The following is a 21,647-nucleotide window of genomic DNA, read 5'->3' on the forward strand; positions in this document are numbered from 1 at the left end:
AGCCCATTGAGCTCTGAACTCCTGAGTGGATTAATCCACTTGGGGAAGTTAGAGTCCTTCTGATCCAATCACATCCTTAGAGCCCATCAACTGGCGTCCATGCCTTCAACACAATGAGCCTTTTGGGGAAATTTTAGATAACAACCATAACACACATATTTGCTGACTCTGAGTGAGTAGCACTTTTCCTACTACTTTTCCCTTTGTATTTTGTTCATACACTAATTTTTCTTACATTCTCTACTACAGTAGAGTTTATCCTTTAGGGTATCATATAGGGAATAATTGAAATTAGGGAGTTCTAGTATTATGCAGGGCTTTGAAGGGGCAGTGATGGGTACTGAATCCAGGGTTTTGTGAATGCTAGGCAAGCACTCTACCAGTGAACTACATCTCCAGTTCTTGTTTAATTTTATTTTGGAGACAGGGTCTTGCTAAATTGTTCAGGCTGACCCCAAACCTGGGATCCTCCTGTCTCAGCCTCCAGAGTAGGTAGTACTATAGGCATGTGCCATCACACCCAACCCAGAGCATCTTTTATTTGCCCACCTTCACTGCCCGCAATAGATGGTCCTAACCAGAGATGTGAGTGTTGCAGGATTTAAAAAAACAGGAGAGGGCCAGGGATTTAGCTCAGTGGTTCTGGCGCCTGCTTCACAAGCACAAGATTCTGAGTTTGATCCCTGGTACCAAAAAAAAAACAACAAAAAACAAAACAGGAGAGACCACAGGAAATGAGGAGGATTTTATTAGGTGGACCCTGACTCAGTTGGACTCCTGTCTAAAAAGACTGAGTAGAGAACAAAGCAATTTTCCAGCTTATATACATTTTCTGAAGGGGTGGGCATGAAAAGGAACAAAGATAGTTGTTTTTTTTTTAATTCAGTGGCAGTTTTACAGTTTAACCTTGAGAGCCAAATATCAGGAGTTTCAAGATGCCATAAAACCTTGTTTATAGGAAAACAGTAGGCAACCTTGTCTGTGTCATCTGAGGGCATACAGGTCCTCAAAGGTCACAAGACTTCATTTACAGGAATATAACTGTCTGTCTTATCAGTGTCAGGGGAGCTCAGCTTTGAAAGAAGGCAGATTCCTGAGAAACCGAGACATCACAGGACTCTGCTAGAAAGAACTTTGCTGTTTACCTTATCTATAGCAGAGCAGAGCCCAGAAGTTTGGGGCAGAACCTGAACAGGGAGCTGTCAAAAGCTAGAAGACTGCTTTCAGCAAGGAAAACTGCTTTTCTTTTAAGTTCTGCTTTATGAGGACCAGGCTTTCAGGAGGGTGTGTCTAGTGTTAGACTGGATCTTCTAAGTGAAGACACCAAGACAGAAGAGATGGGCAATGATAGTATGGGGGCAGGGGGTCCTATGAAAGGAGCTAGGGAGGAAGCCAGAGGAGAACCGGGAGGGTACACTGTCTGTCTGCCTTGAGTGAAGGGGACAGGGAGAGATGGTCAGTGGGGTGAAGAATACTAGCATGCCACATGGTCCGAGGAAGGCTCAACAAAGCCCCAGGGGAATTCTTGAACCAAAATTGGCAAAACCAGGATCTCTGGCCACATGCACACACCTTCAGGGAGCAGCCTGTGGGAAGCCCTATCTTGGACCTCACAGAGCAGCCCAGGGCCCTGCAGTCTATGGGGTGTGGGCTGTGGTGGCCCATCTTGCATCAGATCCACAGCTAACTAGGTTGGCCTTCATTTGTTGTCATCCTTTTCTGGTCTTTGAAGCCCTCACCATGAAACAGGATGGTGTTTTGAGTCCACTGGTTCCTAGCCTGGCCCACGGGGCTGCTGGTGTCATCCACCATGTGCTTTCCTTTCTGCCTGCTAGACACCCTGTGCTCATGAAGGGGCGCCTGGGCGGCTGGATGATTGTGAGAACAGAGCATGTTGCTCCTCCCTCCTCTTTCTGACAAGCTCTGCGAACAGTTGAGATGAGGAAAAAGTGGTCATGCATTGCCTTCATGTTGCTGGACACTTGGGTCTACCAGCTGGCCCAGTCCACTTACCCTACCTGTCATGGCCAGGCGTGAGGAGGACAGTTGGATCATGAAACTCCATCTGGACCACAGGAGCAGGAAGGGTAGGTATAAAGAGAACTGGACTTACAGAAGCTCTTCTTACAAAAGGTCTTCCTAGGAGTTTGGAGGAGGCAAAGCCAGGTCACCCGCACAGCCTGGTGGGGGTTACCTCAGCGTGTGGGCTAATCTGTGGGTGCTCATGGCACTTCTCTGGGTCAGAAGGTCGGGGTCTGTGAGTAGGCAGATGTCACCCTTCTGCGCCCTCTCCTTCTCCAGTCTGTGCTCTGTGCTGAGCTGTGTGTGCCCACTCAGAAGCTCAGCCTGTTCTTTAAGTCCATACCCCCAGGATGTCACCAGGATGCTGAGAGATGCTTCCCTGGCCCTGGTATGCAGGGAAGGCAGCCCATGTCTAGTTCAAGCCCCTAATCTAACCCTCTCTTTGACCTTGAACAAGGCTTTTCCCGGATCTGGCCTCAGTCTCCTCATCTGAACAAGGACGGGAGCTGGGCCTGTTGACCTCCAGGGTCCCCTCCTGCTCTGAGAGTGAACTTGTGACCCAAGGAGACAAAACCCGTGTCTGCTCAAGAAGAGCTGGTTTCCCTCTGTCCAGCAGAGGGAGCAGCTCCCCACAAACCAGCGGCTCTGCCAAGCCTGCTGTAATCCAGCCGGCCTCAGTACCGCAGCAAATTCTCCAGAATTGGATGCCTCCCAAGCCCCTTCTCCGCTCTGATCCAGGTCACCCCAGGCTCCCACCCCTATTCTGCAGGGAGGAGTCAAGTCAGTCACAGCAGTGCTCTATATCCTGGCCAGTCTGATGGGACAGCGAGGAGAGAAAAATACAAGAAATCAGACAAGTGAACAGAAAGTGTCCCCAGGCAAGGTGTGACTCTTAGGTTGCTGAGTCTCCAGCTGGATGGGCCTCAGACTCCTAGTTAAAACTTGAGTTGCCCCCCTCCCCCCCCCGCACCCCAGTCTCCCTTCCAACCTTCAAAAAAGATGCAGTCAGTGCAGAGTGTGACCTTGTTTGGGAATGTTCACTGCAAATGAGGATGTAACTAATGAAATGCAGAGAGGCTCCCACTGAAGTGGGGCAACCCTTCATCCAGTAGGACTCGTGTCCTTCAGAGAAGAGTGAAATGTGGACACGGGCAGCGGGAAGAGGCCCCGTGCAGATGTCAGCAGAGAGGGATGAGGACGCCACCCGCCAGGCAATGCCAGGGGCCACCAGAGCTGGAGGTGTCCTCTGCTGGAAGCCTCCGGACCAGCATAGTCTGCAGCACTGACCTTGAACTTCTCCCCTCCAGATTCAGGAGTCAGTAAGTTCTGTGGTGAAACCACACGCATCCCACCCACCTTTCCTTGTAGACATTGCCCTATACCAAATGCCACCTCTGCAGCAGGTCTTGTTTGGATATCACAGTGTTTATCGTTGCTGAGCCTGGCTTCCCATTTTGATTTGCATGGCTTCATCCTGACAGTCCCACTGATGACTCCATTCCCCTGCTCCCAAGTTCTGGCCCTGCTCTGTCCTCCCCACCCCTAGGGGGAAGGCTCCTCAGCTTCCTCCCAGACTCCTCTAGGATGGGCTGTTCATTTCCTCCCCAGGCTTCCTGGTCTCACACAGCAACTCGGATTCAGAAAATGTCATTGGCATTGGACAAAGACCTGCCTGGCCACAGCTTTGGCTCACCCATCTTGCTCCCTAGTCCAGGCCCACACAGAAGCCCTCTGATCCCTCACCTCTAGATATTTACACACAGGAGACTGACATGCTCTGTGGTCTTTTCTTCTTTAAACTGTGCAGTCCCAGCTACCCCAGATCTTCCTCACTGGTGTGATTTCCTAATGGTGTCCTGACCTGAACAATTATAGTTTGTGAAATTCTGCCTTGTGGTTCAGGAACCAGGGCTGGGCCTATGTACCTGGTATACATTCTAACCACAGTCAGTTGAGCAAGAGCATCACCTCCTTCATTCCGAACTCAATACCTCTGCTACCATTGCATGTTCAGGAGAAGGATTAAAAATGATGAATTCTTTGACCACCAAGGATACTGCCACAAATGCAGGGGTATAGCATAAAATGATAAACTGCCTGCTGGAGAACACAGTAGTATCCACCTAGAATATTTTATATTTAAATTTGATGGTGTGACCTCCCCATACCCAGAAAACTCACCCATGACTTTCTGTCACCTTCAGGATCAGGTCCAGCTTCATATCTATCATATCTATCCAATCCTCCCTGGATTATGATCCAGCCACTGAACTATCCCCTCACGTCCTCAGTGTCTCCCACCTGGCTTATGCCTTCTGCCAGCAAGGGTTCTTGGAAGCAAAGGAGATTCCTTTGAGGCCAACTCAGCTTACTGGAGGGATACCAGGAGGCCTCACAGAGTCGAGGGAGCCCAGAGGGAGGCTTGGGAATGTTCAGACTAAGAGAGCTCTGTATGGCCAAGACACAGCATTGCAAATAGTCAGACACAGTGCCTGACCACAAGTAACACAACATGAGAAACAGATGCCCAGTGGCACAGTGCTCTGTCTCTTACCTAAAGATGAGCCCATGGGAAGGTCCAGATGGGGCACACACCCAAGCAGGTACCTGCAGGGGCCTCATGCTATGAACTTCCCTGGGCTCTTCCCTGAGTTCAAGATGGCTAGCTGAGGGTGGTGAGACAGGCCTGTAATTCCAGCATTTGAGAGGCTGAGGCAGGAGGATAGCTGCAAGTTCAAGGACAGCCTGGGCTACATAGTGAGTTCAAGTCCAGCTTGAACTACATAGTGAGACCCTGTCTCCAAAAAAAACGATGGCTAGTGACTCGAAGTCCACAGACTCACCTTTCAGGCAAGAAGGATAGGGATGGGACAGCAGGTTGTGGGACATTGTGCCTCCCTCTTGAGGAGCCCTCCAGAAGCCCCACTTGATTGCTGTGACCCATGTCTCATTCCCCAGACTGGACCATGTTGTGTGATTGTTAATTTTATGTGTCAATTTGGCTGGGCCTTTGTACTCAGATATTTGGTCCTATACATCTGGATGTTGCTGTAAAGGTATTTTTTTTTTAGATCAAATCAGGATTAAAATCAGTAGATTTTGAGTAAAGCAGATTACCCTCCATAATGTGGGTGGGCCTTGGCCAATCAGTGGAAGAGCTTAAGAAAAGGACTGACCTCGATGAGGTGGAAGAAATTCTGGCTATGGTCAGCCTTGAGACTCCAGCAGCAGCATGCTTTTCCCTGGTCTCCAGCCTGCCAGCTTGCCCTGAAGACTGTGGACTCTGGGCCTCCACAATCACAAGACATACTTCTTTAAAATCTCCTCTCTCTCTCTCTCTCTCTCTCTCTCTCTCTCCTATTCCTCTGGAAAACCCTGAAAAATACATATGGGAAAAATTATTTAGCTGTGTACACTGTCATTCCCCCCACTTCCCAGAAAAATCAGAGAAAGGAAGAAGGGAGAAGCTGTAAGACCGAGGGTCTTAGCAAATGCTCCAAGGAGCTGACTGCAGCGAAGAACACCCAGGAAGGAACACACCAGACAAGTTGGAAAGTAAAACAGACCTTTATTAGTCTGGCCAGATGGCACTCCCAAAGCAAAGTAGCTTAGAGAGGCAACTGGCTCAGAGTCCAAGGCTGTTTTTATAGGGGGTCGCAGGGGAAGTTGGCAAGCAGAAATACAAAAGCGGAGGAGAGAGATAAAACAGACCACAGGGGAAGTGGGCAAGCAGACAGAACACTATGCCCACAACAGACCCTCCTGGCACAACAACAAACACATCTCTGGAACTTAATGTCTACCTGGTGATCCGTAACGGAAGCAGAAAGTTGGGGCCCTATTACAAAGATGGAGTAACTGTTGTTCAGTCTTACATTCCCCACTGATTTTTCCCATAGCTGTGTAATCTTATATAGCATTATCTTGGTATTCTTGCCTCCATCTTTGTTCTTTTTCATCTAGCTCACTTAAAGGATGATATTTGGCCTGTTGATTCAAAATCATTAGGCGAACAGATCCTATCTGGGCCCTTACATAGGCCATAAGCTTATTAATAATGCATGGGCCAAAAGTCAAAGCTAGTAACAATATTAATAGGGGTCCAGCAAGGGCAGAAACAAGGGTAGTCATCCAGGGAGACCAGTTAAACATTGACTGGAACCATCCCTCCTGTTTTATCAATCTATTATAATTTTCTTATAGATGTTTATTTACAGTGGCCAGAGTTTCTCTTATTATTCCAGATTTGTTAGCATAATAGCAACATTGCTCTCCTAGGGCTGCACATAGCCCTCCCTCTTTCATAAATCTGAGGTCAAGTCCTTGGCGGTTTTGAAGGACCATCTCAGCCAGAGAATCAACTTGTTTTTCCAAATGAGACACTGACTCAGTAAGTAGGCCTAAGTCTATTGTTACCTGTTGGGCAAGGGTCTTGAAATTAGAGTCTTGCAGTCCTACTGCGGTCACACCCAGAGCTGCTGATCCCGCAATGTCTGTTGCAGTTAACACAGGAATCATTGCTGGGTGGCGTTTCTCTTGGGTGTGTGTTCTCTTAGCTAGGTATTCCCAACTCTGGTCTTTTTCATATATAGTGACTTGGGGTAAAATGTGGACCATTACACATACCTCAAGTTCCTGATTGAGGACTGTCATGGATAAACAGGGAGTTATACCATTTGTACATGCCCACCATGTATTGTTTTCAGCTTTTACATATTTTTCATTACTGATGGTGGGTGTCTGATAAGAACATATACTGTCCAGATAAGATGATGTAACACTTGGATTTTTAACACATAATGCTTTTTCTTTTATATCCCCAACTGACAACCTCAGTTGTTTCCAATCACACACATTCTGGTCAGCTTTTGAGGAGGTGCCGTTTACTGTCAACCCTACATAATATGGGGGACATGGACTCAAACACAGCCAACACCCTTGAGTAAGATTGGAGCTAGACTCATTTAACAGAGTGTACATGGCATCTAGGGTTTTTAGGTATGGTTGGATTGGAGATTCAGGAGCAACTAATGACACATTATAGGTTTCTTTTGTCTTTTTTGGGGGGGCGGGCAGGAGACCCTATAAATGTTGCCTACCGGTTTAGGCAGTACTATTACTGGGCTACGCTGGTTGAGGAGGTCAGTCATAGGGTCCTTTCCACCCACATAGAGTGCCACTGTCCAGGATTTTCCTTTTTCCCAATCTTTATATGGATTTTGCCATTGTTTTAAGGTTAGCTTGATGGGATTACATTTTCCTTTGGAACATGAACCACTTGGTGTTTGTCATTCCAAGGCCAAATATGCATCATCATTTTTCCACAGGGCAATAGATTCACAACTCCAATGATGACAGTGGTTTCCTGGTCCCCCATTGCACCTTTTATTTTTCCCTATGGAGCAGGCATAAATATCTATATCTTGGAGGGTTTTTTCCAACTTATCATCTATTCCACACCTCCCTCCGCGGCCCCCTTTACCCATCTTTCCAGATGAAACTTTACCCTTTGATCCAGCCCCTCCACCACTAATGATTGGAAGCCCCAGAGAACACAGATCTATAATAAAATAGGATTGTCTATCAGTGGTAATGGTGGCAATGTGAGCTCCCGTTAAGGCATTTTTCAAGGACAAAGTCCAGCTCTGGGGAGTGTGGCTGGACAACACCAGCTGGCATCCAGCTCCCCCTTCCATTGGGGCTGGTAAGAACAGTAGCCCCAAGAACCCCCATATTGTCCAAACTAGTCTTTGATCAATCTTATCTTGAGGGGGTCCTTTGTGTTCCGATCGATCCGCCATGTTGACGTCACTTCCTCTGGGGGGTGCTGCCTTTAAATGGCTGTGATGGATCCAGGCAGAGTGTCCAGCTACCTTTATTGCTGAAGGAGTCACCAGGACAACAGGAAATGGTCCCTTCCAGCGGGGTTCAAGGGTCTTGGAGTCAAACCTGTGAATGAAAACCAAATCCCCCGGCTTATAGGGTAAGGGTTGCAAAGGTTTTTCACTGGGACCAGGCATAGTTTTTCTCAGCTTATCATGTAGCTCTGATTGAAGCTGATGGACTGTTTTTAGGGACTTAAGGAGCTGGAGGTGGGAAAGTCTTTAACTCCAAATCAACCAAAGGGACAATTGGGGGAGATTGCCCATAAATGATCTGGAAGGGTGACAGATTTAGGGGCAGCTTAGGGGTACACTGGGTATGAAGGAGGGCAAAAGGGAGAAATTCTACCCAACCTTGTTCAGTCTCCAGGCATAATTTAGTTAGAACCTCTTTTAAGGTTCGATTTGCTCTTTCTACTTGTCCTGAACTCTGAGGCCTATAAGCACAATGCAAATTCCATTTTATCTCTAAAGCTTTACTGATGAATCGAGATAATTTAGCCGTAAAGGCTGGGCCATTGTCGGACCCCAGAGGTAAGGGCAAGCCAAAACAAGGAATTATTTCTGTCAAGAGCCTTTTGACGGTTACCTCAGCTGTCTCTCTCTTAGTAGGAAAGGGTTCTATCCATCCTGAAAAAGTATCTACAAAGACTAATAAGTACTTGTACCCATACGTGCTGGGTTTTATTTTAGTAAAATCCAATTCCCAATGTTCTCCTGGAGTTAATCCTCTATATCGGACCCCTGGGGGTCCGGTCATCTGGTTTGCATTTACCTTGATACAGGTGGGGCATCGTCTCACTAGGTCTTTGGCCTTTTGTGCCATTCCCTTGTTGATGAAATGGGGTTGCAGAGTGGCCATCATTCTTTTCTCACCAATGTGGGTAGACCCATACAGTTCTTGTAGCAGTGTGTCTGCTACAGTGGCTGGGAGCACCACTTTTCCATCCTCGGTCATCCACCATCCATGTTTACCTTGGGTCCACCACTTTTTGGTCATTTCCACCGTTTCTTCATCTGTGTACTCTGGTTTCTCTGGCAGCACCAGTGTGGGGGCCCTCTGCTCTGCCTAGTACTGACCTTACAGCTTGGCTCCGGATCCTTTCCCTCTCCTCTGAGGTAAAAAGGGCCTGGAGTTGTTGGCAATCATCCCAAGTAGGATCATGGGTATGGAAGATAGACTCTAGAAGAGATATTAGGGCTTGGGGCCTCTCTGAGAAGGGAGGATTTTGATGTTTCCAATTATATAAGTCACTAGTAGTGAAAGGGATATAAACATAGTGACCTTGTTCTGTCTCCCGAAGGGGCAAGAGAGGGGCCGAACTAATTTCCCTGGTGGGGACCTCGCAAGGCCCAGACGCAGCCCCAGCTCATGTGTGTGGGGGAGAAGTCACAGAGTCCGGGACTGAGGCCCCTCAGGGAGAGGAGGATAGAGAGGAGTAGGAGCTGAAGGTTGAACAGACGGAGGAAGGGAAGGATTGTGGGGTCTAGAGCGGGAGCCATCTGAGGGGGTGGAGGATTCCACATAGGGTGGGGCCTCTTCTAAGGGATCCAGGGGGTCAGGCTCCTGTGAGAGAACCAGCTTAGGAGCCCGGGGCTTAAGTTCCCGGGGCTCTTTTGGGGCAGCGACTAAAATGCAAGTGTCTGTTCGGAGGGAACAGTGCTGCAGCCAAGCCCGAGGTTTCTCACAAGCCTGAACCCAGATGTCTATGTAGGGAAATTGGTCTGGGTGGCCAGGGTGACCAGTGACCTTGCCCCAAACCACCCGGCAAACACTGGGCTCAAAAGTCCCTTCGGCTGGCCATCCCACCACGAAGGCTGGCCATTCCAGTTGGCACAGGGAGTGGAGTTTTCCGCAAGAAAATTTCACCCCATATTCATCTTCTTGTTCTGGAGAAAAAGCCAATTTAAAATTAGTGAGAAAGCAGTCAAGCGGAGTGGACCCGGTAGAACAGGTTCCTCCAATTACTCTGCTCCTGATGAAGATTGGAAAGAAAAAAATGTAAAATCAAACACACAACCGACACAACATTAATATACAAAAGACAAGACAAACGGGCGCCACGACAAACTGAAATTAAACCTTCCCTTGTTCCTCGTCAGGAAACTTGGGGTCAGGGGAGGCTTCCCGGCTCGTCAGCCACCTCACTCCTGACTTAACAAACAGTTGCAACCGGCCAAAAGCTTACCTCTGGAGGTTTTCTGAGGTCTGTGCCTGAGAGTCTCCTGCTGGATCCCGCCACGGAGTCTCAGCTGAACCAGGGGTTCCTACCCAGGTATCTCGCTGGGCCCTCCAGAACGTAAGACCGAGGGCCTTACCAAATGCTCCAAGGAGCTGACTGCAGCGAAGAACACCCAGGAAGGAACACACCGGACAAGTTGGAAAGTAAAACAGACCTTTATTAGTCTGGCCAGATGGCACTCCCAAAGCAAAGTAGCTTAGAGAGGCAACTGGCTCAGAGTCCAAAGCTGTTTTTATAGGGGGTCGCAGGGGAAGTTGGCAAGCAGAAATACAAAAGCGGAGGAGAGAGATAAAAACAGACCGCAGGGGAAGTGAGCAAGAAGACAGAACACTATGCCCACAACAGACCTTCCTGGCACAACAACAAACACATCTCTGGAACTTGATGTCTACCTGGTGATCCGTAACGGAAGCAGAAAGTTGGGGCCCTATTACAAAGATGGAGTAACTGTTGTTCAGTCTTACAAAGTGTTTCCAGTAAGCACCCATCAGTCCTTGGTATATGCAACAGGGCCTTGCTGGCCTGCTGTTGATAGCTGACCTTCTCACTGCACTGCTGAGCAGTAACCCTCTAATGTCCAGGACACTGGCCCCTGTGCGCTGTCCTTTGAGAATGAGTCCATCCCTAGCTGTTCTGGTGCAGAGCAGGGGGGATCTGAATCAATGTTTGTGTGTACAAATATTTTTGTGTTTTTAGAATCATGTTCTTAGGATGAATTCAAATCAGTGGTATGATTGGAACAAATGGAATTGAAATGTAAAATTTGTGGACCCATTTTTCCAATAAGGAAATCATATTGTTTGCTTCTTTTTTTTTTTGGCAGTACTGGGGATCGAACTCAGGACCTTGAGCTTTTGGCTTCGTGCCACTGAGCTAAATCTCCAGCCCCATATTGTTTGCTTTTTGCTTTTTGTTGTTGTTGTTATGGGGATGGAACTCAGGTCCTTGCGCTTGTGAGGCAGGCGGTGGAACCACTAAGCTAAATCCCCGGCCTGCTTTTTGCTTTTTTATTTTGCTCATTAGAAAACAACACATAGGGCAGGGGATTTAGCTCAGTGGTTTCGCCGCCTGCTGTGCAAGCGCAAGGACCCGAGTTCAATCCCTGGTACCAAAAAAAAAAAAAAAAAGAAAACAACACATAAACTGAGTTTGGTGACACATACCTGTAATTCCAGCTACTTGAAGGTTGAGGTAGGAGGATCTCAACTGAGAGTTGAGATCAGGCTGAAAAACTAAGCAAGACTCTGTCTCAAAATAAAAGTGGTTCAGCACTCACTGGGTTCAAATCCCAGTGTTGGGACTCCACTCCATTCTCTCTCTTTGCTTCCAATCTGTCATAAGGTAAAGAGCCTCCTGCATGATCCTCTGCCTTACTACAAGCTCAGTGCTATGGGGCCATGTGATCATGGACTGAAACCTTAGAAACCATGAGCCAAAATAAACCTTTCCTCTTTTATTTTATTTATTTTATTTTTTTGGTACCAGGGATCAAACTTGGGACCTTGCGCTTGCGAGACAGGCAGTGGAACCACTGAGCTAAATCCCTGGCCCAACCTTTCCTCTTTTAAATTGATCATCTTTGGTATTTTGTCACAGTAATAGAAAGCTGACTAACATAGTATGACAGTGTTCCAATAAAACTTTATTTACAAAAAACACTGTGCCAGATTTGTCTTGTTAGCTCTGGTTTGCAAACCTCTGTCTTATGGTAGCAGCAGACAAGGAGGTGGAAAAAGCAGTGCATGGAGGGAGAAAAAACTGACATCTGAGTTGAGGATAGTGACAAAAGAAAAGTCCTTCAAGTCTTCCAGGGACAGGAAAAAAGAAATTATTTAATGTTACTCCACATTTTATCTGCCTAAGAGAAAGGGTGGACAGGTCCACTAGCTGGAAAAGCATCTCTGCTGTCTCAGAGTTAGCCTGGCATCCATTTTGCTGGGCTTGGCAGATGCTGCTGGACAGATGCCAACATGCAATCAACTGAATATCATTTGCTCATCCTAAAGGCAGCAGGTATAGTAGTGCTCGCAGCATCATGGCAACCAGAGCCTGTTCTTCTCTATGAGGTGGATCAGGGTAGCGAGCGCCTCCCTCCAGGTACTGATGCATCAGTGTGCACTGAGTTCCTTTCAAGACTAGGCCTTAAGCCAAGCACTTGGAATACAAAGAGGCAGAAGCTCAAGCCCCTATTTTTAAGGCGTTCACAGGCTGGAGAAGTAGACAGATGTGCCCAGCAAACTGCAATAAGCGATCAAATGAAAGTGCACACAGAGTGCTGGGGAGCAGCTCCTCCTCTTTGAGTGTGAGGATCTGGCCACTTGGCCCTCTCTGAAGAGCTGAGCATGAGCTGAATTTTGGAGAATCAATCAGAGCTGGCCAAGGGGATGTGCTAGGGAAGATCTGAGAAAATGGAGATTCTGAAAGCATGGCACTTCTAGGCAATGGCCCACAGCATCAGGTCTCCAGGTACAGGAGACCCACAGGCTTTGAGAGGCACTGGGGGCCAAGTCGTGCTAGGCCTCTGGTGATGCTGCTACTCCCTCCCTTCTTTTAAGAAGTCTTCTTTGAACATCATGGTATTAGGAAGCCACCGTCTCCTGAGGTTTCTTCTGCATTCTGGCTGCTCTCTCTCTTCTCAATTATGCCTTCCCTTCACTACACTCATGTGGCATGATACTCTCTCCATTTTTTCATTTCCATCTCTGCTGCTCTTCACATATTGCCCTCAGTGTGTTTATGTGGCAGCTAAGGAGCACTGAGCTTGGGTGTGTGCCATTTAATAGTAAGCAGTGAGCAAGCCTGCTCTGTCTCTGAGGCAGGAGGTTGTTGCTTCAGCAGGGTTGTCCTTTGCAAACACAATTGTGAGAAATGGCCCTGTCAAGAAGCAGTCAGAACCTCAATCCCAGAAAAAGAGCTCAGAGATAAAGGCAGGAGGATATTCTAACTCATTTATTCTGTTTCCCTAGAGAATGCTGGCTAATACACTAAGTTATGTGGCAGTGTCACTGAGTCTCTGCAGCCTTGATTGCTGTGTATGATAAAACCCAAAACGACCTGGGCATCCAGAGGAACACATGAAAAAAATCTGCACAATTTGCTTTTTATCCTTCATCTGTGGCCTGAGTGAGGAGGAGTGCTTGGAGCTCAGTGGGTAGAGCATGTGCCTTTCCAGGTTTGCTCCATTGGAATGAGGAGCTGCCAGCAGCAGCAGATAACTCTATTTAGGGACTGGGTGCCTGGGTGGGATGCTCCAGCACTGCTACATGGCCGGGAGCACAGGACCTTCCCCTCACTCTTGCCAGAGCTCAGGGGCTCAGGAGCAGGGGATGAAGGGAACAGGTCTTGCTCTGGCACCGTGTCCATTGAAATCAGCCCTGACCAGCGCATGCATATCTCCTGCTTTCCTGTCTTCTTGCACCTCCCACGTGGCCTTGAAGCAACCAGCCATCCTGGAGCCACCCCATGTCATCCCCACCCCCAGACTCTGCATCCAAGATTGGCTTGGAAACATTGAAGACTCAGTTAGGAGACTAAATGGTTGGATGTTTTAAACAAAAAAGAATGTAATGTATATCACAGGAAGGTAAAAAAAAGGGGGGGGGGTTCAAAAAGGAGCTGAATATCTAGATTCTATGTAGATGGGGCCACCTTGGAGAATTCTGTTTCTCAGGGACTCTACATCAAGTGGCTCAGGCACAATCATCTTGGACTCTCATTCAGATTTCAAACTCCCTGGATTGAGAGAGGCTGAAGTTTATTAATAAGATAAGGAAAGGCCCAGAGGTTTAGCTCAGTCTAAAGCACTTGCCTCACATATATAAAACACTGGGTTTGATTCTCAGCACCAAAAACAATACATAAAAATAATCCAAGGAAAGAACTAAACTGTATCAGTTGCTGTGATGCTTAATCTTGATTGTGGACTTAATTGGCTTGAGAGATACCTAGCAGATTACGAGAGCACACTTTTGGGTATTTTTCAGTGGTTCATGAAGGTGTGACCTTGGGGACTATATCTGGTCCCTGGGCCCTTTGTCTCTGGCTCCTCCCCTGTGTTTTGCTTCCCATAAATTGAGCAGCTCTCCTCTGCCACACTCTTCCTTCACAATGTTCCTGCCTTGGAGCCAGCCAACCATGGCCTAAAGTCCCTGAAACTGAACCAAAAGAAACCTTTTCTCCCTTACATTACATATGTCAGGTATTTTGTCCCAGCAAGGAAAGATGACTAATACAGCTGCTAATATCATCTATTCTGGTCTTGCTTTTGTAGAAGAAACATCAGGCAGTATTGCTCTGGGCCCATCCTCTCTAGAGAATCCCTGGACAGTTTCACTGGCTCAAAGTGAAGATCAAAAAACCAACTGCAAGGGTGATCATCAGTAACCCTGCATTCTTTACCAATAGGGAAAAACAGTCACCCTCTGCACATGCATTTTAATTTGAAATATAATGTCTCTCTAGAAATGTCTATTTCCTTTTATAATCTCTTTGTATCATCCAGGTTATCCTGGCCCTTGGGTTTTCATTTGCCTTCTGAAAAGTTCTGATCTCAAATCAAGGATCCCATTCCTGTTCTGGGTGCTCCAGTGAAAAGCTTTGTGGAAACCTGCCTAATGCCAGCTCAGGCATCTCCAAGGAATTTTAGCTGTGGAGAACTTGGAGAGGATTTAATTAATTTGGTAAAGGGATTAGAAACTAGACCTATGTGAGGAAAGAGAATTCTTGACAGAAAAAAAAGGATGTTTAGTTACAAGGAGAAACCAAAACCTGAAGGAACTGCCTTTGAGAATTTGTGCAGAAAATGAGTATTGACTACCTACTGTGTGTCAAATAATGTGTTTAATGTTAAATATCCCAAAATAGATAGGACATAGGCACAGCCTCTGGAGCTCATTGAGCAATGGGAAAAGTGTTTGAAGGTTTCAGGGAAAATGTCAAGAACTGAGATTAATGGGCCAGGGGTTTAGCTCAGTGGTTTCAGTGCCTGCCTTGCAAGTGCAAGGTGCTTAGTTCGATCCCCGGTACCAAAAAAAAGAACTGAGATTGACAATCTGCTACATTCTAATTACCTTTTTATGAATATAAAAACAACATTTAAGAGCTGAGGGTGTAGCTCAGAAGTATAGAGAGTACTTACCATATGCTGATCTCTAGTACCACAAAACAAAACAGAATTTAAAAATGCTTTTTGAAGAGAATATGGAAAACAAAGAAGAAATTAAAACTCATCTCTGACCCTGCTACTAGAAATAACCACTGCTAACAATTTTATCTATTTGCAAGTCTACATGCTTATAATAATGAACACTAGCACTGATTTAATATTCAGAATTTCATGGGCCAGGGACTATGCACTCATTTAATCTCCATATGAGCCCTATGAAGTGGCCACTATTATAATCCCCATTTTACAGATGAAGAATCCAGGGCTTTGAGAGGTTAATCTGCCTAAACTCTCTTAGCTAGTGAGTGGCAGAGGTTGTACTCATTCAAGATCTCTCTTATACCCAAACTTTCACCCAGCCCAGGGGTAAGAAGAGTAAGTAGAAAAGCTTAGGTCATTAGGTGGACTATTCTGAGTACCGCTCAGTCTCTGTGACCCAGAGTTGCCTATGGAGAGACAAGGGCTAAGTGAGCTGTATCCTGAAGGGGTGAGAGAGAGGAAGAGAGAGAAGGAAGGAAGGAGGGAAGGAAGGAAGGAAGGAAGGAAGGAAGGAAGGAAGGAGAAAGAAAAGGGGGGAGGGAGGGAGTCAGAGAGAGAAAGGAAAAGAAAGGAACACGAAGCTCAGGTCTCTTTGGGGCCCTAGAACAGAAATAGGAAAAGGAGGAAGGCATGCTTTTGTCACACTCTGGGAGGAGAGTATGTGAATTCTTTCCTACACTGGGGAAAGAATCTCTCTGGTGCCTACTAAAGTAGTGCTGCCACCTGCTGGAAGTGATGGTGTAGAACACTGGGTCCCGCAAGCCCTCAGAATCCAAGGGAAGGAGGGAGAAGAAATGTTTGGAGAGAAATTTGCAAGAGTTGCAAGTCTTGTATTAGTAGTAGGAATGAGAGGTATAACTGCTACCGTGGCACACCCCCCCCCCCCCGTTGAAGATTGAGCTCAGGGCCTTTCAGATGCTAGGCAGGGGCTCTACCACAGAGCCACACCTCCACCCACCCTGTGCATTTAGAAACATGTTTTCTTCTATGCTTTGTTATAATGAAATTACTTCTGATGTTCACTTACCTTAAATTCTTTGTAGTTGACAACTAAGTGATATACTCATTTTAGGAGTTAATTGACTGGTGTGCAAAATCTACAAAAAGACACAGAGTAAATGATCAAAAAGTGCTATCTGTTAGATTTGTGCATTTCACCCTTTGCCTGGGGTGAGAGGACATCAAATATCTCAATATAAGTGACAGAAACAATACCTTCCCACCCATGTAAACTGACACCTTGACTCAATTCTCTGTAGTATTCCTTTTTCTAACATAACTGAGAGGATTATGATCATTGTTTTATTAATGAGATTTTTTTAAAAAGTTTAAAATGAAGAGGTCTGTGTCAGACACGTGGAAACTCTCATTATAAAGATTTTGTGATCTGGCTCTTCTGTCCAAGAAAGATGAAAAATTCAGTGGCGTTAGATATATGCTATAGGACATAAATACTTAATCTAGAATTTTGAAGAGTCTATATCCCTCATGGAATATTAGGCAAGAAATGTGTGCATTTTCTGGGGATAGAGTATAAGGCTTCAATCAGCTTCTGAAAATGGTCTATACCCAAAAAGAAGGTTCAAAACCATTGCCTGGAGGGCTTTAGAAGGCCCTTCAAATCATGGGATTTTCTAATGTTGAACAACATCACATGAGCTATTATTATTATTATTATTTATGATTATAGTAATTAGTTTGCAAACTTATTTGAAACAATTCATTTTAAAATAATCATTTAGACTGACAGAGCCTTACTAAGGAATCATACAACTAATATAGGATTCAGTATGAACCTTTCAGGCTGACCACATCAAGCGAACTCCAGAGCTGACAGGCTAATGGCCAGTCCACCCTGCAGACTGCACTAAGATATTCAGGCAAGAAAAAAGGGGCCCATGTTCTGAGCTTGGATTTGCCCATAATAACTTGATGGCTTTAGGTAATTGATCTCAATGGCCCTCAGTTTCCTTGCCTGAAAGTGTTCAATGCTATAATTTTAAATTCCTTTGCATCATTAAAACTCAATGATTTAGGAGAATGGTTTTCAAATTTTTAAGCTTTAAATCCTGTCCTCTCCTTTGGTCACTGCATGAATTTGATTTAAATTTTACTTTCTAGGCATTCCAGGAAGCACAGTATAAAAATTACTAATCATGACCATATAAATCATGGAGGTAAATATGGTAACTAACTCTTAAGAGAAGGTTTTGTTAAAAAGTTGTGTGTAAATGGAATTTGGATAGCCTAATAAAACTTCCAATGATTTAATCTAACTTAAATTAGGAGTCCCTGTGTCCCTTATTTCTAATTGATAACCAATTAGCAGAAGATTCTCATTAAACATTTTGTGTCTTTTGCTTGACCAGCTGGCTACACATCTGATGAAAGATAACACTTAAAAGAATACTGGATCTATATGAAGTTTGAGAAAAAACCCAAATTAATCCATGGTGGAAAAAAAAAATCAAAATAGTTGTCTCTGGAAGAGTGAGGACAAGAATCATTTAGGGTTGATTTGGGATTACTCTACACTTTTTCAAAACTTAGTGGATGTCACTTAAAGTTTTCGTCCTTTTATTGAATTTTAAATCTCACATCAAAAGAAAAAAGTGTATCCATACAATGGACCATTATTCAGCCTTTAAAAAGAAGAAAATCCTGCTACATGCTACAATACAGATGAAACTTGAAGACGTGGTACTAAGTGAAATCTGCCAATTATAAACACTGTATGATTCCACTTATATGAGGTACCTAGAGTAGTTGAATTCACAGAAACAGAAAGTAAAACAGCATTTCCACACATAGTGTGTGGTTCCATTCACACAGAGTTCAGGGACAAGCAAAACTAATCTCCAGAGACAGAGACGAAATAGGTGTTGTCCTTCTCAGGGGAGGGAGTAGGAAGAATTGACTGAACAGGGCATCAGGGAGCTTCCTAAGATATTGGGGATTTCCATATCTTCTTTGGAGTGGTGTCACACAGTTGTGTACACATAAAAATAGATCCACATGCACACTGAAATATTATGTACTTTGTGTAATGTATCAATCATCAAAAAAGCAAAAATAAAATAATGCATGGAATCCATCAAACTAAGGAGTGGTAACTGTTCCATGTCCTAGAAATGTTGAGTATAGTTTGTCTAACGTTCCCTCTTAGCTGATGCTGCCCTGCCAAAGACCTCTGCCCAGGGAGACCACAGGTGCTGTTCTAGGTGTCATGCACGGCATGCACTGCTCAGGGCCTGTCAGGACCTGAGCTAAGGCTGGCTAGACACATTCTGCTGACCGCAGGTCTGCAGATTCATTATTACAGAAATTAGAATGGTGATTGCCAAGGGCTGGAGATAAAGGGCAAAGTGTTGCTGTTTATTGATTATATAGATTATATAGCTTTCCATCCTAAAACAGGTACTTGAAGTAATCAGAATGAAGGACCCTAGTTAGCAAGACAGACTCCATATTGCTGCTTGACCCACCTGCCTGCCCCATTCTAAAGATGAACTCAGAAGGAGGAAGCTTAGAAACCTCCTCCCCTTAGAAAGTCTCTTAGAAACAACAATTAATCAACTATTGTTTTACAAATGTTCTAACAGCAGGACGTTCTGCTTCTGTACCTTTTGCTTGCTTTACTAGTTCTATCCCATAGGGGGGCCTAGAAACTGTTGTCCTCAAAGGTGTATAAAACATGTTTGTCTCCCCCGAGTCGGGGCTCCAGTCCAATGCTCAGCTTGGGTCCCGGCTGGTAATAAACTCCTGTGTGGATTTAATATTGGTCTTTGGTTGGTTCTTTCTCACTGGATACAACAAGATAACTTAGAAAAGGTTTATTTTGGCTCACAGTTTAAGAGGGTTCAGCCCATAAACCACTAGCCCCACTGCTTTGGGGCCATGTTAAGGCAGCGTACCATGAAGGAGCACATGGTAGGGCAAGACTGCTCACCTCAAGGCTGGAGGGAGGGAAGCGGGTGAGTTAAGGTAGGGGTGGGAGAGGGGAGGGGAGGACAGAAAGGATTCAGAGTCCCTTTAAGATCTCTCTGTAGGCCCTATCTCTTGAAAGTCCCACCATTTTTTTTTTTTTAATCACACTGGGGACCTTGCACTTGCCAGGCAGGTGCAGGGCAACTGAGCTAAATCCCCAGGCCTGTCTCACCATTTCTTGATGGTGCCATGCTGGATACTAAGGCTTTACCACATGGGCCTTTACTGGACACTTAACATCCAGATTTTCGGTCTGGTGATGAAATAGTTTCAGAAGGAGAGAGTAATGGTGGCTGTGCAACAACGTGAATGTACTTAACACTATTAAAGTAACTATACTTAAAAATAGTTAAATGATACATTTTGTTATATGTGTCTTATCAGAACTTTAAAAAGAAACGTCAAGCACCAGTATTTCAGTAGTTCAAATTGTAAACTTTCTATACAAGTTTGAGTAGGAAAACTCCCCTTCATTTTCCTCCTACCCACTCCCTGGAGTCTGTTCCAAATAAACTGGGAGAAAAGATTTATAGTTTCCCTTTCTTCTTAATGTAGAAAGGTGTGAGAATGCAACTGGGCCTGTGAATATTAACTAAAAATGAAAAAAATAGAGTTTACCACTGAAAATCATTTAAGTTGGTTGACATAGCCTCGCAGCAAATTTGTAAACAGCTCCTTTGTTGCTCTTATTTTAATTTTTCTGCAAATGTATTCTTTCAGCTTCACTTTTCTTTTTGCTACCAGGGATCAAACTCAGGACCTTACCCTTGTGAGGCAGGCGGTGGAACCACTGAGCTAAATCCCCAACTCTAGCTTCACTTTTTGAAAGATACTTTTGCTTAGTCTAAGTTTCTTGCTGACAGTTGTGTTTGTCAGAGACCTGGATTGCACCACTCGCTGGCTGTAGGCCTCCGGTGTTTTTGGTGAGATTTCAGCTCTTATCTTACTGGAATTCTTTCTCAGTCCTGAGCTGTTCTTGTCAGGATGCTTTCTAGATTTTATCTTTATTTTTCAGTATCTTAGTATGATGTCTCTGTGTATCTCTTTGTGTTTATTTTATTTGGTGTCCGTTCCGTTACTTGGATTTGCTAAATTTAAAATATTGATGATTAAATTAATGTTTGTCATCAAGCTTAGAAAGTTCTCAGCCATGAATTGTAAAATATTTGCTTCTGCTCCTTTCTCTCTGCTGCCACTCACATCACATGTATGCTGGTGTCCTGGCGGTGTCCCACATTCCTCTGAGGTTCTGTTCGTTTTTCTTCCTTCTTTGTTTTCCCCGCTCTTCAAATTGCACAATCTTCTTCAATTTGTAGACTCTCCCTTCTGCCAACTCAAATCTACTGTTGAGCCTCTCAGTGAAATTTCATTTCAATTATTTCACTTTTTACGATGTTAAAAGCTATGTAAAATTATTTATTCCACTGCCACAGTCTGTATAAATTCCATAGTATTCTCAGACATCTTCTGAGATCCACAGTAATTGTAAAGTTCTATAATGTCAATTTAAATTACAATAACAAAATAATTGATATTGAGACCTTGGAATATTTTAATTAGTAAAGAAATTATTTATCAATGATTTTGTTATTTTTGACAATCAGCGTATCAATTAATTCAATTTTGAATATTAATTTATATTTAATTTTTATACATTAATTTATACTTTACGTTTTATAATATACTATATAACATGTATATTACATAAATGTTACATAATATAATTGTAACAGTCGTGATTGTATGATATATAATTGTGATACATTGTGTAATTACTAATTTAACACAATTAGTATTATAGTAATATTACTATTAGTTATTATTAAGATGTTAATGAGCTATGGGTGCTTTTTCTTACCAGATCAAAACTCCAAAGGTAGAGATATAAAAATAAGCATAATTTTAATAAATATGTACTTGATTCTTACTTTTATTCTTTAGAAAGTGAGAATCAATGGATTAAAAAGTGGTGCACAAACCAGGCATGATTGTGCACACCTGTAATTCCAGCTACTCAGGTGGCTGAGGCAGACAGATCAAAAATTTGTGCCCAACCTGGGCAACTTAACAAGACCTTGTCTCAAAATAAAAAATAAAAAATGTCTGGGGATGTAGCTCAGTGCAGAGGCCTGGAGTTCAATCCCCAGCACCACGGGGCAGCGGGCTGGGGGGGGCGACTGCAATGCACAAATCCCTCTGGGTCATATGAGCATATCTTACCATTTTCTGGGTTAATACTATGCAGTGTGAATATGTAATGTCCACTTATGTCCTCGTAGAGCTCTGTCTAGTGCTCTGTGTGTCAGAGAA

General features: G+C 44.6%; 1 long non-coding RNA gene across 1 annotated transcript; it reads right to left on the reverse strand.

Annotated features, from left to right (window-relative positions):
• Positions 1 to 5,570: 5,570 nt before the first annotated feature.
• LOC110348099 (uncharacterized) lies at positions 5,571 to 16,215 on the reverse strand. Its single transcript, XR_002393067.2, has 2 exons — positions 8,680 to 16,215; positions 5,571 to 7,971 (listed from the first exon to the last, which is right to left on the reverse strand). It is a non-coding gene; the product is annotated as an uncharacterized LOC110348099 (long non-coding RNA).
• Between the last annotated feature and the right edge of the window lie 5,432 nt (positions 16,216 to 21,647).

The sequence above is a fragment of the Heterocephalus glaber genome, unplaced genomic scaffold, assembly GCF_053883595.1.
Source record: "Heterocephalus glaber isolate CG9 unplaced genomic scaffold, H.glaber_assembly_v1.0 deba00000676, whole genome shotgun sequence".
Lineage (NCBI taxonomy): Eukaryota > Metazoa > Chordata > Mammalia > Rodentia > Bathyergidae > Heterocephalus > Heterocephalus glaber.